Below are 16,972 nucleotides of genomic sequence, written 5' to 3' on the forward strand. Positions count from 1 at the left end.
CACGAAAACTTCACAGCAGCATTTTCTTTTCAGAGGGTCACCCAGAGAGTTCGGAATATGCTTAAACTGAATTTGTTTTCAAATCACCAAACTGAGTGTCACCAGAGTTGTAAGTTCCATGAAGTCAGGGATGTAGATCTGTTTTGTTTGCTGAGGTGTTCCCAGAACTTACCAGAGTACTTAGTACATGATGAACACTCAATATATATTTATTCATTAAATTAATGATTGAGTGCTTGAATGGAAAATTCTCAAAGAGAACTCATGCAACCATAAGAAACATACGTATGGTTACCAGTCTCCCTGGACCTGAAGGAGAAGATAGGTAGAGTCCTGCCAACGGGCTTACCAATTGCACATTCACATAACAAGAATCTACTCCCATACTCAACCAGATTTTATATCCAAATCACTCTGAATAAAAAGCATCAGTACACAAGCAGATGTATTGGTCTTCCTCAAAAATGTCCGTACAGCCCAAAAGGGGTCCTTGCCTTCTGTCCATTAGCAAAAATTTCTTTTGTGTAACAAAATGCTGGCAAATGATGGTACAAAGGAAAAAGAAAGGAGGAGAGGAGGAGAGGGAAAAGAAGGCGAAGGAAGGGGACGGGGGTGGGGGGAAGAGAAGGGAAGGGAGGGGAAAGGAGGGGGGGAGGGTATGGGAAGGAAGGGAAGAGAAAGGGAGGGGAGGGAGAACTACAATGTATTAAATTAGCTTGTACTGCAGGCCAACAGCCATTCTGACAGGATAAATTAAAGAATGAAATTATACTATCCAGTTTATTTCTAAGAAATATAGAAGTTCTTTTAAAGAACCCCCCTTCCACAATCCCAGCCAGAATTTTATTTGCATTATAAAGGACAAGTGCAGCCCCTTCGTCTGTAATCATGTTTTCAGGAGTGAAAAGGGAGAAGCAGAGGGAGGGTGCAGCGTCTATTACTGCTGGGACTGATGGGGGAACACGTGATAGTTTCTAATTCAGCTTCCTCTTCACCTTCAAAGCTAAGCATTATCCTATGCACTCTATCACCCTAGAGAACCCATTCCTACATACAACCATGTGGTTTCTTATATTTCCCCTAAGTATTTTGTGTTAACTTTTGACTTCCTCAAATAAAACATTAATGGGACAAAAACTAGACTGTTTTGTGCCAACCAATGGCTCAGAGCACAAACCTGTGTTTGGAGCCAGCTGTGGATCTCAGGTTTGTCTCTTACTGGCTATTTGACCTCGGACAAGGTTTTTAGGTTGGTTACGCCTTAGTTTCCTCATCTGTAAGTTGGGCGTATTACCAGTAGCTCTCTCATAGAGTCTTCATGAAGTCCTGCATATATAGCACTTGGCCCACTCACAAAACAAGGGCTGAATAAATGTTAGCTATTATTATTAGATCATGCCTAGGAAATATTAGAGCTAACAAGGTGGCAGTGGGTGGGTGGAAAGAGTCCATATCTACTGAATTTAGATTACTCTAATCACAACAAGTTATCACATTTACTTAAAACTCAGTGATAAGAATGATGCCAGACTAGGAAAGGACGGGGGACCATTGCTTGTGAGTCTTATTTAAGGCGTGGCCTCCTTAAAGACAGAATTTCTGACATGCTACTTCAACAATCACAGGGAAAAGTGGATGCAAAGAAACATCTATAAATACTGTTATATTCAAGAATCCTCTTTGGGTCCTCTTCTCCTGTGAAGTGGTGATGAAGACAGAAGATAACTATATGCAATTATCAAAACCATATTGAATTAAAGAGCAACCACACTGAGAACTTGAATTTGGTCATATCCCCGTTCCCAAATCTGAGCCCTCATTTTCTGATGTTTCTATCCCTGTGACCACCTTCCCCAGTAGCTGTGGCTTTTTTTCCACCCAATGACACTTTGATAGTTAATATTTTCTAGACATATTCCAGTAACAATCATCAGTGTATAATTATCTCTTATTATGCACAAGTACGGTGATACCTATTATGGTACAGGATCTGCTTTTAACCTAAATTATTAGTTTAACCAATGATCATGCACAGTAGGTGGGACAGACTGAGCTAGGCACTGTAATAAATACAAAACCAAATTAGACGCCAATTCTACCCATTCATTCAACAATAGTTTTAAATGTTTACACTAATTCTTCCCAGGCATTATACTTGGGAGTGGAGTGGAGAGAAGATGCTGAAGAATAACACTGGGAAAATTATCAGACTCAAACTGGAGTCACTTGTGTTAAAACCCTGACAAATAGAGGCCAAGAAGGCCAAGAAGGAAGGTTCTCATGAACAAATGCCTGACAATAGGGTAGGAATTATCACAAGAGACTGCAAAACCTACAACCTTACACAAAAGCCGTTACAACCTTACACACACAAAAACAAAAAATCTTTGCGAGGACATTTATCCAGTCCCTGCCTATCCAACTTTGAACTAGCGCCACTATTGTTATTGATCCTCACAGCCAAGAACAATGATCTCAAAACAATCTTCCTTATGTTTTCTTTATAAACTTTTGTCTTCCTTTACCTCTGTGAATACACACACAATTTACTATAGCACACATATTCCCATTGCAATGTCTAGTCCCAAGAAACATTGTTTTCTTTTGAGAGTCTACTTCTCTGTTGGTTACTTAGGTTGACAATAATGGTGTCGGAAGTGAGATCAAAGTAAGCTCACCTTAGACAAATCAGCAGCTCCAGGAACTGAGTGTAGTATCCACCGAGCCCCCTGCACTCTCCATATCTATGAGATGCCTTTTTTGTCCTGATGAATCAATTCTCAGTCTCCCTTCCCTTGGTGAGTTCTTTTTGACTTTACTTAGGATCTGATTTGGTTATAAGGCTACCTTAAATAAAGGGCCTTACATCCCCATTGGGAGTACAAAAATTTTTTTCTGGGATAAGGACCAGGTCCTTCTGATTTGAGTCCTCTGGTTTCTACAGAATTTACATTCTGCTTGGTTTTGTATGCCTAGTATAATATTTTGTTTGCTCTGCATACCTGGGTTCAAATTTTTGTGAACACTCTGATTTAGATTTCATTTTGGTTTCATGATACACATCTGAGCATGATTTATATCTTCCAAGAGCCAAAAATAAACATCCTAAATGGTAGGTCCTAGATGGTCAATCAAAACCCACTAGGGCAGGTGCTACCATCTAAAACACTGTCAAACTCCTGCACAGAAATTATCAGATTGTCTTTGCTCTCAGATTAATAAGAAACAGGATGGGATGCATGTTAAGGCATGCTGGGTTTTCTGGGACTCTAGTTGGCTATGAGGCTCTTTTTCATGCACGTATTTAAATCAGGGTCATTATGGGGATCATTTGAACTCCCAAGCTTATTTTTTTCTTAGACCTGAATTAAAAATGGCAACTATAGAGTTAACATGCAGAGCCTTCTAAATTCTCTGTTTTCCTCTGTTGTCTTTGAATCCGCTGAGTTTTTTGTTAGTATTAAGATAAATTCACCACTTAGAGGATTCTAGCCAAGATTTTTAAATAAAAAGTCTTAAAGGGCTTTCAAATTAATGGCTGCACAAATCACAGCAGCTCCATGGCAACCAACAAACTAGACACCTTCTGGAAATATAAATTCAGGTTGGAACAACAATTTTTTAGAGAGATGAAATAGTTAATTGAAGACTTACCATTCTAAATAAAAGAAGTAGATAAATGCTCATAAAAGTTTGGTTCTCAGATCAAACAGGTCAAAATCTTGAGCTCAGAGCTATAATATAAGGTATTTCCATCCAGCATACAAAGTGCTTTGCCTTTCATGCAGAAGCCAGAAAAATATGAAAAAAAAAAAAAATAAACTACTTCCTTACCTACATTGACTAGTTGAACAAACCAGACCAAAAAACAAGAGGAGACTTGTTACTAAAATTTCAAAGCCACTTGGAGATTTTTTTTTTTCCAGTCTTTGGCTGGAGCCAGGTTTGAAGCCACCACCTCCGGCATATGGGACCGGTGCCCTACTCCTTTGAGCCACAGGTGCCTCCCTTGGAGATTTTGTTTTTCTCATAAAATTCAGCCAATCCTAGTTAAAGTGTAAACATTTGAAACCAGAAAGGGGGGAGGTGAGAGTAAAAAAAAAAGAAAACAAAAGACAAAATCAACTAGTTCATCCAAAATTTTGGTCCACAGCCTTCATTAGATTACTGGAACAAATAAAATTAATTTTTTTTTAATTTTTAGTTTTGTTTTTTTTTTCTTTTTGAGACCGAGGCTCACTATGTCACCCTTGGTACAGTTCCGTGGCATCATAGCTCACAGCAACTTCAAACTCTTGGGCTTCAGTGATTCTCTTGCCTCTGCCTCCCAAGTAGCTGGGACTACAGGTGCCTGCCAGAATACTTGGCTATTTTTTTGTTGCAATTGTTTAGCTGGCCTGGGTTGGGTTCGAACCCGCCACCCTCGGTGTATGTGGCTGGAGCCATAACCACTGTCCTACAGCACCAAGCAAAGCAAATAAAATTTAGCTATGTGAATAAGTCCTACTTTTTCCAGAAATACAATTTAGATCCAACTGTCTTTTATAAACTCGTCAGTTTGTATTACTTACTGTTTTATGGTGTCATGACTAAAATTCTAAAATGAAAGCTATAAGATCTTATTTGTTCATATGTTTATATTTTCGCACATACTATATGTTGTGTCTACATACTAAAATCTTCTGTAGTTGGCCAGAAATTTCTTAAGATATTCTATTCAGATTGGCTTAGATAAGCAAGTTCTCATATAAAATAATACAGTAGTGAAATAGAATGACTTTTTGTTCATGTGATTTAAGCAAATATTTAATAAATAAGCTGGTTATGGCTGGGCACCATGGCTCACACCTGTAATTCAAACGCTCTGGGAGTCCGAGCCAGATAGATTGCTTGAGCTCAGGAGCTCTAGACCAGCCTAAGCAAGAGTGAGAACCCTACTTTCTAAAAGTAGACAAATTAGCTAGGTGTGGTGGTGGACACCTGTAATCTCAGCTACTCAGGAGGCTGAGGCATGAGGATCATTTGAGCCCAGGAGTTTGAGGCTGCTGTGAGTTAGGCTGATGCCATGGCACTTTAGTTTGGGGCCACAGAGTAAGACTCTCTTTTGGGGAAAAAAAGGCTAATTTTAGATTTTTAAAGAAAATTAAAGTAAAAAATGTCTTCAAAATTGTCAGCATTTATTTTTGCCTGGGATTACTGATCAGACAGGATGATATGTGTTTTTGCTATGTATTTGAAGGCCATAAAACTATAAATCCAGCCTAAAAACAGAATGATCTTTGTGTAATTCTTTAAGACTAATTTAATGTTGTTGTTGTTTAAACATCTCTATCTTCTGATTAACAGCAGAATACCCATATGTTTAAGTTTCTTACGTAGGTGAATACGTGACATTCATTCACAAACCATAAAAATGGTTAACAGAGAAATAACTTAAAATGATGATTAGTTTTCATAAACAATCTACAAATAATTATTTAAAATAAATAAATTCAGTAAAGGTAAAAGGGACAAATGTTTATAAATGTACTTTTCATATAATGAGAAATTTTTTTTAAGAAGAAAATACTTTATAGAAAACCAAAAAAGAAATAAGCGACATGAGATTTGTTTGTAGTAAAGGATATGAAGAATGTACACTTGTATTTTCAAGAGTTTTCCATGGAACATTATGACCTGTCAAATTAAGACATCAATATTATCTAACAACAAAAATTGATCTGATGAAGAATAGTATGAAAATATTCCAATGCAGTGCTCTCTAATAGAACTTTCTGTGATAGAAATGTTCTGTACTTTTGCATGAATACAGAATCTAACAACACGAATACTCAAAATGCAGCTAATGCAATTGAAGAAATGCATTTTTCAGGTAATTTAATTTAAATAGCCACATGTGACTAGTGACTTCCAGTTGAACAGTGAAGTTCTGATGCCTCATGGGTCAAAACTAGTGGTTTCTCTGGGGGGAGACTTTTCTAATCACCGGGAAGGAATTGAGGTTTGGTCACAAAACAGAAGAAAGCTCTCACAGATCTATGTCTTCACTTAAATAAGATCCAAATTCCTTCACTGCTTTTGGAGATGGGGCAGTACCACCTAGCTGTGGGAAGAACTCTTGGGGAGGCCTCAGTATATCCTTCCAACTCCTGAGAAGTTGGGAGTGAAGGCCTAGGATTTTGACCACTCAGATAGGAAGAAGCCTACACAGAATCTGAGGTTGGGGCCGCCCATCTGTGCATGGAAACTGCTGTTGCTGAGCTGGTGAAAAGCTGGAGGTGGGGGTGCTCATTTCCAGACAGGGTGTCCAGAGCCAGAGCAGATTTAGAAGTGGAGTGACCCGAGGTCCCTTTCTGGCCACCTGCAGGCTGACTAGGCCCTTTCTTTGGGGGGGGGGAGCTAAGATCTTGCTCTTGCTCTTAAATACTTTGCTGGGATCCAGCTTGTTCACAAAGGAGTGGGCCTGTTCTGCAAGCAGGTTTGCATTGTAGGTGATGGGTTTATACATGTTGAACCATTGCTTGGCCCGTGGGCTAATGCCATAGCTGGTGAAGGCATACTACCACTGAGGCGGGCCCGGGTGGGTGACGAGCAAGTGATAACAGGCAGTAAAGGTGTTTTGAGAAAATGCCAGTTTAACACTCTGCCAGCAACCAGATCTCGGCGTCTTATACCACTGCTGGCTTTCCACGTTTGTAGACAAGACAAACCTTCTGGTTCCCGTTGCACAAATCTAGCTCAAATATCATATGGCGAGACTCAAAGCGAGGCTTCTCTGGTTGGTCCTCACAAGCTTCACATGCATCATCCTCCAGGGTCTGCCAGAGTCGGCACATTAGGAAGTGAATACAGGGAAGACTGGCTGAGTCAGTTCTGAGATGCTATGAACTGCCACGTTGTCCAGTGGATGGCGTGCTCATGCAGCTTCACACTCCACAGCAAGGGGAAGCCGATGGCCACCAGGTAAAAGTTCTTCACGCCCTCAGGCATCACAGTTTTTATTTTGTTTCCATGAAGAAACTCTATGATGTTCCCCTTTTTCTATGATGGTTACCTCTGTCACCCCTTGGGAAGATGTGAGGATGCAGGGGATGCAAATCAGCTTCTCCAGGTTCTGTTGTTGCAGCCCAGCCATGGGGATGATGTCTCCTCCACGGCTCAAGTCCCTGCTTCAAGCACGGCCAGGCATAATTTGAAGTCTTAAGTTACACTGTGTTAAATTAAGTGCTAGATGCTCATTCAATGTCCAGGCTGGGCTCAGTGGCTCATGCCTGCAATCCCAGCACTTTGGAAGGCCATGGAGTTCGAGATAACCCTGAGAAACTCAGTAAGACCCTGTTTCTACAAAAATTAGCTGGGCATGGTGGTGTAACACCTGTAGTCCCAGCTACTCAGGAGACTGAGGCAGGAGGATTGCTTGAACCTAGGAGTTTGGGGTTGCAGTGAACTGCGATGACACCACTTATGCTAGTCTGGGCAACAGAGGGAGACATAATCACAAAGAAAAAAAGTCTGGGTTACTTCCAAAAAGCATAAATTGTGGGTTGCAAATATAAGATTGTTATTTGGATTCTAATTTTTATAAAAAGACTAAATATATTTGACTCTATTAAAATGCATACAAATGGTGGGGAAACGTTCCTGAAAAATATAAGAGTTTTCATCTATAAAACACCAGTATGTGACATATAGCTCAACATTTTTTGTTTCCTAGGTTTTTGCTTCCTAAGTCTTTATTAGAAATTAAGGTTATTAAGAGTTTGAAATTGTAATTACTGTATTAACATATGATTTTATATACAAAATGAAAGCATACCAAAAAATAAGATGTATTTTTTTTTAATCAGGTGTATTTTTGATGAGAAAAACTCTAGACTGTCCCTGGGTTACAAATGAAATAAGTTCTGGAGGTTTGCCCTTAAGCTGAATTTCTATATAAGCTGGACCAGGTACATGTATCTATTACATGGAATAGCTAGCCTCCATTCATAAGAGCCAGTTGGATGTTTTTAACCTGGCGACTGCCTATTTAAGAAAGGTAGAAAAATGTGGTCTTTATTGAGAAAAAGGAATAACCTTATCTAAATCCAGAGGTTATGAAAGGTTGTCTCAAAATATGATTCGGGAAGGAAACAGAAACAAGGCAGAAAGGAACCAGTAAGTAGAAGCGGAGTGAAGAAAGTTCTAAGAGTGAAGATGTACTTTTGGTAAGGAGGGATAAAGAGAGAATTAATTTCATACAAGAAAATCTTGTATGGTAAATTTTTGTCCTAAGGTAGAATGGTTGTTTAAACAACCATCATTAATAAAGAGTAAGTATAAGACCAAACTAAAAGTCTAAGCATGTTGTGGAATCTGTGTAAGTCATGAAAGGTTTGTAAAGGAGAATTTAGGAAAGACATTTTTGTGAACACATTGGCTATCTTCGGAAGGAAATTGTTTAAAAGACTTTCTAAAGGATGAGCTTTGATATTAAAAATACATGGATAAAAAACTAAAACTTTGGTCCCCTATGTTAGAATAATAACATTGTAAGAATCACTCTGTTCTTAGTTAAATAATTATAAAAGGTTTTAACTTTTAATTCTGCAATCTGTTTCTTTAAACAGCCATCTTCTAAGCTACAGCTTCTTGTTTTACAGTTTCTATTTCTGCCACATTTCTTCCTGAGATCCATTTAATTTTCCTACTTTCGGGGCTGGAAATGTTGTCTCCATCATTTACAATGGTGATGTCATTTCTTGAGGTGGAGTTTTCCTCTTGAAGCTTCTCAGATTCATACCTCAGAGGTTCTACTGTTGCTATATCTCACTGTACGGCGGCATCTTCACCTTCAGCTCTTTGTCCCCTTGAGAAGGAACGTCTTTTTGCTTGGCTAGGGTAATACCTCTCTCTTTCAACTTTGTTATCAGCTCCTGTAACTGCTTTCTCCAGCTCTAACTCTGCTGGTACAGCCCCGTGTTAAAATGTTTATCTTGAAGGTCTAGAAAAGCAATCTTTTCCTCCAGTCTAATTTGATGTCTGGATGAGTCTGAATTGTTCTGTGTACCTGGGAAACTTCCCATGCTTTCCTAAGAGCCATGCATTCATCTTACAATGCTTGTTTTCTTGTTTACATTTTCTCTACAATATGATATAACTTATACCTTCGGACAGACATTCTCCCTGTACCCAATTAAATTCAAGTACTCTTTCATCAGGTCTGAGTTCCAGGTTATCTAAAATGTCTTCCTATAGGGAGAAGTAATTACATTGTAGGAGGTTTTTTCTTTACCTTTTTAGTAACTGAACAAAGAAACAAAGATTTTATATTTCCTTTGTTGTCTTTTATTAGGTTCTTTAATTACTTGGAAAATCTGAACTTCAAAAGGGTTAAGTATTCAATACCCCCATGTACCTTTCTGTATCATTTTGGAAGTATGACTATAATTTCACCGTGACTTGTGATCCTCTTTTTATCAGGTGTTTTGAACCTTAAGTCTTTGGGATTAGAAATAACTTTGGGATGTTGCAGCTGAATATCTCTAATCTTGTGCAGATATTAAATGTTAAGTTTATTTGGTAAACTGTGTGGGAAACACTGTCAAATATTAAGTCATGCTAAACTTCCTTTCAATTATATTGATCGGTATGTTATTGATAAGAATGTTCAAATATGATATACATTCATAGAAACCTAATATGTTAATTATGATTATGTATGCCTCAGAAATAACCAAATTTCCTTATCAATTGATTATAATGAACTTCTAACAGATTTCTAATTATAGATATTCTAAGTCTGTCATCTAAAGTTTTGATTCTTTTCTAAAAACATTTGCAGGTTGGCGCCTGTGGCTCCAGGAGTATGGCTCAGGGAGTATCTTATGTACTGAGGGTGGCAGGTTCAAACCCGGCCCTGGCCAAAACTACAACAACAACAACAAATAATAATAATGATAATAATAATAAATAAAATTTTTTTAAAAAGCATTTGCAGTCAGATTCATGGACAAGACTCTAACATGTACGCTTAAATACAGATTCTAATAACTTTCAAGATCAATGAACTAAATACAATTTTTTCAGAACTCTAATGAAGAAATTGATAAATTCATGAAACTACTAATAAAGATCAAGCTGAACCAAAATTAATTATACTAGATTAAGTAACTGATGAAGATAATGTTTTGTGACTTTTATTTGAAATACTGTTGGTTCTTTATTTAAATTGTTTTCCAGATTTAAGAACATTTCTCTCTTAAGCTACAGCAATTTTGTAAAGTATACTTTTTTGAACAAAGGTGGAAGCATTTGCCTTTTCTCCCTACTTGATGCCTCCAAAACTTGAAAACTATCCATGAGTAGTCTTATGGCAATATGGTTCTTTGCATAAGTTTAGTAAGATATGGCTTCTCTTTATATTAAGATACATTTGGAAACATTGGTTATATGACCAAGGCTTTGATTAGAATATCATAATTGAGAATGTTCATAGAATGCCTGGCTTCAAGGGTTTCTAGCCTTAGAGTAAATAAAAACTGTCACTTCCTCATAGGAACTATAGGTAAAATGTAAAGTCAGCCTTGATTCACCTTCCAAACCTCAAGATGTTTTAAAATCTGAGATTCCTATGTGATCAATGTAAAGAAAAAAAGTTGTGTTTCCAAAGAAAAGCTATACTACACCTTGATTAGATTGTAGTCCCAGGCATTGTTTTCAAGTTCTTATAATCTACCTGTAGACTAGACTAAATCCTGACTCTCCCATAGTCCTCCAATCCAACTTTCTTCCATGGCATTATTAAAAACAGGAACTTCTCTGTTCCTGAAGCTCTTATAAGCTGAAATTAAATAAATTTTAAGTGACAAGTCTCATGCCTGATGTAAGCACCACACCAAGTCCAACAATCTGCCCAATGTCATAACCAAAGCTGTTCAGACTGCAAGCTAGGACAAGGAGTTAACCACTTCATGCTGTGGGCAGCTCTTCCAAAGACGTCACAAAAGATTCCACATCACAATGAGTCTCTTATCTTACCCCTCTTACTGCTACCATCTTCACTGGGCAGGTTAATGGTGTAGTTGAAATTTCATGATCAGTAGTTTCTCCAGGTAAGCTGATAGAAACTTACCTAGAATCCTTTAGTCTATCTAGGAGGTGACTTTGGCAATAAGACGAGTGGAGGTGTTGCTCACTCTCAACTTTAACTAAACCCAGTCATGGGATACTAGATGATAAAATTGTCCTATATTAACTATTGGTTAAATTAAGAAATGTCTGTGCTATTGCTAATACTACATGCTGTATCAGGACAATTTCCTCTAGGAGTCCTATACATATAAAATAGGAAAATAGGCCATATGTTTACAACAGGTCTGATCTAATTCCCCACAATCATGTGATTTATTCACTTGGTTGCCTTCAAGAGTAGGTTTATGGCTCAGAACTATTCTGTAAACTGGCATTGTTGTATTATTAATACTATTATTTTTACTTTGTATTTTCCTTTCTAAACTTTGTACTTGTTACTTGTTAAATTTCTGCAGAAGTACAACACCTAACAGAATAATGCTGACCCAACACATAGCTAACACCTATGGACTGGACAGTACTCACTGTAACGACAGACCAGGGGCACAGTACCTTAGTTACCTTAACACAGTAACTAAGAAAATGCCATGACAATTAGCTTGAGACAATTAGGTGTCACAATGCTGTGACAATTAGCCTGAGAGCCACTCTCTACCTCTCCCTGTTGCTCAAATATAGCTAACTATGGTTTTGACACTGACTCCTAGTCACCATCCCCTCTTTTTGACATGGGACCAGAAAAGACCAACCAGAATAGGTCCATCCCAACACAGAAGGAAAATCAAAACCTAAATACACAATGATTGATTAGTGATGCTTTTGGAGAAAGATCTTCATCAAAGGGGGAAATGTGAAAGTTGACAGAATCAGAATGGACTCACTTGTGTTAAAAACACTGACAGAGTCAGAGAACGCCATGATGGGAGGGTTTTCACACATGAATGCATGCCTGAAAACAAGAACTATATATACTCCACAAAAACCTCCACCTTGCACAAAAGTCATCACAATCTTACATCTACAGAAAAAAAATTTTAATGCCCATTGACCCACAAATGGATCAATAAATTGTGGTATATGTACACCATGGAATATTATGCAGCCTTAAAGAAAGATGGAGACTTTACCTCTTTCATGTTTACATGGATGGAGCTGGAACATATTCTTCTTAGCAAAGTATCTCAAGAATGGAAGAAAAGGTATCCAATGTACTCAGCCCTACTATGAAACTAATTCATAGTTTTCATATGAAAGCTATAACCTAATTATAGCCCAAGAATATGGGGAAAGGGAAAAGGGAGGGGAGGGGAGGGGGAGGATGGGTGGAGGGAGGGTAATTGGTGGGACCACACCTATAGTCATCTTACAAGGGTACATGTGAAACTTACTAAATGTAGAATATAAATGTCTTAACACAGTAGCTAAGAAAATGCCATGAAGGCTATGTTAACCAGTTTGATGAAAATATTTCAAATTGTATATAAAACCAGCACATTGTACCCCATGACTACATTAATGTACACAGCTAGAGTTTATTTAAAAAAATTAAAAATAAATAAATAAATTTCTGCAAGGACATCTGCCCAGCAACTGCCAACCTTGGACTGGCACTTCCCTTTGTTACTGATCTTTGTAGCCAAGGATAATTATCTCAAAACAATTACATAGCCCTCTTCACATTTTCTTTACAAATCCTTGTCATCCTTTACCTCTCCAAATAAGAGCAGTTTACTATGGCATGTGTTTCTCCATTGCAACACCTATTCCCAAATAAACATCTTCTTTGACAGAGTCTACCTTTGTGTTTATCGTTGAGGTTGACAAGATTCATATTGTAGTGGTGATTTACACGAGCCAAGACTCAGATGAAGCAAAGATCTGTACGCTATGATGCGGCACAGGGTGGAAACTAACTGAGCAGGTGCATCTATCCTGGATAGCTAGTAATGGCTAGTCTGGCAGTCTGTACGCCTCTGGCCTAGATTCGATCATTGCCAACATCAATAGATACTTATCATTCTCCATACAGCTCTACCATAAAAGCCAGAAATTCAGTTTCATAATAAGTTCACACCACATCAAAATACATAATTGCTATAGGATTGGGGAAATGTCAGGAATGTGAGGATATCATGGAAAAGAAACGGGTGCTACAACTCCACTGTCCCAAACCTCTGCCCACCCCTACTGCTCAGCCATACAACTGCCAACAGCGAACATTTGGGATTTATACCTGATTTTTAAAAAACTGTGATAACACATACATAATATAACATGTACTATTTAAACAATTTTTAGGTCTACAATCCAATGGCATTAAGTATATTCACACTGTTTTGCAACTATACTTCCTTTTAAATCTTTGCTTTCTTGCCAATCAGAAGATCAAGTTGGAGTATTTGCTGACAAGCTGGCAATGCAAAGACCACAGCTTTCCTGTACTTTATCATCAAGCTTAAATACACACACACACACACACATATCCTCCAGGTAGACCAACACAAGTTACAAATACATTTTCTTAAATGTCAACTGTAATTGCTTGGTAATGCCCACATGGTATGCCATGTGGGAATGGTGCCACGACTTACTAGTAACATTCGCTGCAGGTGTGGGATGGAGTAAGGGCAGCGTGCATGCTACAGATTTATCATCCTGGGGCTAGTCATTTTAGCCCCAGTCCCCAGAAATGAAACTGAGCTCAGGCTCTTTGACAAGCACACAGCCATAGACAACAGCTTGGTGGAGCAGCCTCAGCACCTCTCAGACTCCTCAGTGGCTGCTGACATGTCTGGCGCCAGTTACTTTTCTAGAAACCACTCATCCTCTCTTGACTCAACTGAACTCACTCAACATTTAGTGTGCTCACACTAAATGTGCAAGAGATGCCACGGTAGACAGGGCACTTCTTAAATATGTGGGATAATGTCAATCCCCCTAAAAGCTCACACTGGGGAGGGAGGTTAAGGCGGGGACTTGAGTAATGGTTATCTGAGGAAGGCTATGACACTTTCCATGGGAAGATACACACGAAATGGAGGTAGGAAGGAAGTCAGGGCCTATATCCCATCAAGGCTGATCTGGCCTCTGAAAAACCAGAGGCTGTGACAAGTAGAAACAGGCAATGGTAAGAGGTAGGGCAGAACCAGGGAGACAGAGGAGCAGAATCCACAGCTCAGGCCAGAAAAGACTCTAGGCCAGCGGTTCTCAACCTTCCTAATGCCGTGACCCTTTAATATAGTTCCTCATGTTGTGGTGACCCCCAACCATAAAATTATTTCCGCTGCTACTTCATAACTGTAATTTTGCTACTGTTATGAATTGTAATGTAAATATCTGATATGCAGGATATATTTAGGTGACCCCTGTGAAAGGGTCATTCAACCCCCAAAGGGGTTGCGACCCACAGGTTGAGAACTGCTCTAGGTCAAGAGCAGATTCATTCACACAAGGGGAGGCTAAAGCTCAAGGTTTCTCATTAGGATGTTCTGAGCAAAACATTTCAGCCTTCACTGTTATTTTATTTTATTCTTTCAGCCTTGTTTTTAAAGACATATTACATAAAGAAAGAAGTTTTTCATATTACATAAAACCTGTTGGAGCTACAAAAGCTGATTTCGCATCCCAACCCTGCCCCTATTATCTGGCATATCTTACCTACATCAGTCTCTCCAAACATCATATCTCCAAAATGAGAACAATGTCCACTCTGATGGGTTGTGTGAAAGTTAATGGAGATGCAGTTTGTAGAGCAGTTAACAGAGTATCAGCACATGACAGGTGCCTACTCCATTTTAGTTCTTTTTATTTAAAAGGGTCCTAAGTAGTATAGTGGACTATAGAACCATATCAGTCAAGGCAGCACCCATAGCTCAGTAGATAGGGCACCAGCCACATCCACCAAGGCTGGTGGGTTCAAACCCGGCCTGGGCCAGCTAAAACAACAATGATAACTGCAACAAAAAAATAGCTGGGTATTGTGGCGGGTACTTGTAGTCCCAGCTATTTGGGAGGCTAAGGCAAGAGAATCGCTTAAGCCCAAGTGTTTGAGGTTGCTGTGAGCTGTGATGCCACAGCACTCTAATGAGGGCAACACAGTGAGACTCTGTCTCAAAAATAAAAAAAAAACTATATTACTCAACATTTACTGAAATTAGTGCAGTATTTGTTGTTTTGAGACAATTCAAAGAGTTCATCTCACAAAGAGTTCATCTAGCAGTAGAGAGAAGGAAACATTCTATAAAGCCACAAGAAAAGAAATTATATCCATAAAAAAAGTAACTTTACATTCTAAAGTAAAACAAACAGATTACTTCATAAATATATGCTCTCTGAGGGATCGCATGACAGTCATTCCTGCAGGCTGAGAGAACTACTGCTAAGCAACTGGGAAGATTTCTGTAAACTGGGGAGGGAAATAAGAGACTTACAAATACTACAAACACATTTGTTATTTCAGCCTAACCATTTCCTAGCTGTGTGACCTTGTGCAAATTGCTTAATCTCTCTGAATCTGTATTCCCTCAACCATAATGAACAGATTAATCTTTCTCCTACCTATATCACATGGGTACTCTGAGACCCAAACAAAATAATGTTGTTTTTTTGTTTGTTTTTAAAGATACACAAAGGAAAAAAAAGTGTTTTATATTACCTAGAACCTGTTCGAGCCAGAAGAGCTGGTTGCACACCCCAACCCCGTCCCTATTAGCTGGCATAGCCCATGTGAGTTGGCTGTGCCAACTATTAAGAGCCGTACAAAGGCAAGAAGGTATCATTATTGGCCACATCTCAAAGGTCACAAGAGAAATCTCTGCTGTTAAAACACAGGATCCTTCCCCATCTCACCTGTGCTTAGACTGGGACAAACAGAAAGGCTGAGCTGATTGTTACCGGCTCACAGGATATAATTTTACCTGCTTTATGAAAACGTTTGAGCCTAATGCACAGTCATCTCTTAAATTCTGGATTTTAATGGATGTGGTCTGAGCTAATTATTCACATTGATAGAGAGGTACTCGGGTCGCCCATACACGTAACGTAGACACACACACACACACAGGATTATGTTCTACTTAATGGCATAAACTGAAACTTTTCACTCCATGCTTGCAAAGCCAACACCATTTTCTGATGAAAATAAGTTCTTTGGGTTTCTATGTGAAAAGTTACCTGAACTCTCTAGGGCATAGGGAAAATAAAAAGATTTCTAATACTCAAAAACAAGCAATTAAATACTGAGCTGAAAACAGTCTTCCTTAACCTCTCAGTCTCAAAGCCCTGTCTGTCTTCTGGAAAACTAGGTCCTCGTTACCAGCATTGCCTCTTCCTGTCTCACCAAATTAGATGTGGCAGATAGCACTGGTGGCTTCCAATTTCTCCTGGGGATGGTCTACTGTTTTGGTGTTTGTTCTTTTTTTTTTTTTTTAAATTTCTGTAAGTCACGGAAAAGTCTGACAAACTCTAGCCTCATCCCCCTTGCAAACTGGTATTATCAATCTTCAGCAAGAATATGAGAGAATGTAAGGTGCACACTAAAGACATGGGTTGCACCTGGCTTGGCAATTAGACGAGTGCCTGCACTTGGAGGCTCTGGGTATGTGAGACAAGGTACCATCACTTCCTGCTATGGCTGGTAAGGAGAAACCCCAAGGGTCTGAAAGTGGCTTCAGGGTCCCATCCAGTGGTATAAACCCACTCCATCTCTGCATGGAAATGTGGAGGTATTAAAGTGTGCAGGCTCAGGCCAGTCTGGCCACACCAAGGAGCTGCACAGGTTGACAAGTGAGGCTCCAGAAATGAAGAGGTATCTTGAGCCAGAGGCAAGGCATGGGCGGCAGGATAAGGCAGCACCGTGTGAGGGCTTAAATCCCTAGGCTCATGAGTTGGGAATGAATCT

At 39.0% G+C, this 16,972-nt stretch overlaps 1 protein-coding gene and 1 pseudogene across 1 annotated transcript in view; both read right to left on the bottom strand.

The window, feature by feature from the left end:
- APBA1 (amyloid beta precursor protein binding family A member 1) overlaps window positions 1-16,972 on the bottom strand; it is a 226,411-nt gene that overhangs the window by 153,920 nt on the left and 55,519 nt on the right. The gene's annotated exons all lie outside the window — the stretch shown is intronic.
- LOC105888233 lies at window positions 6,204-8,825 on the bottom strand (annotated as a pseudogene).

Source organism: Otolemur garnettii, unplaced genomic scaffold (genome assembly GCF_000181295.1).
Source record: "Otolemur garnettii isolate 467f Iridium unplaced genomic scaffold, OtoGar3 scaffold00006, whole genome shotgun sequence".
NCBI classification, from domain to species: Eukaryota; Metazoa; Chordata; class Mammalia; order Primates; family Galagidae; genus Otolemur; species Otolemur garnettii.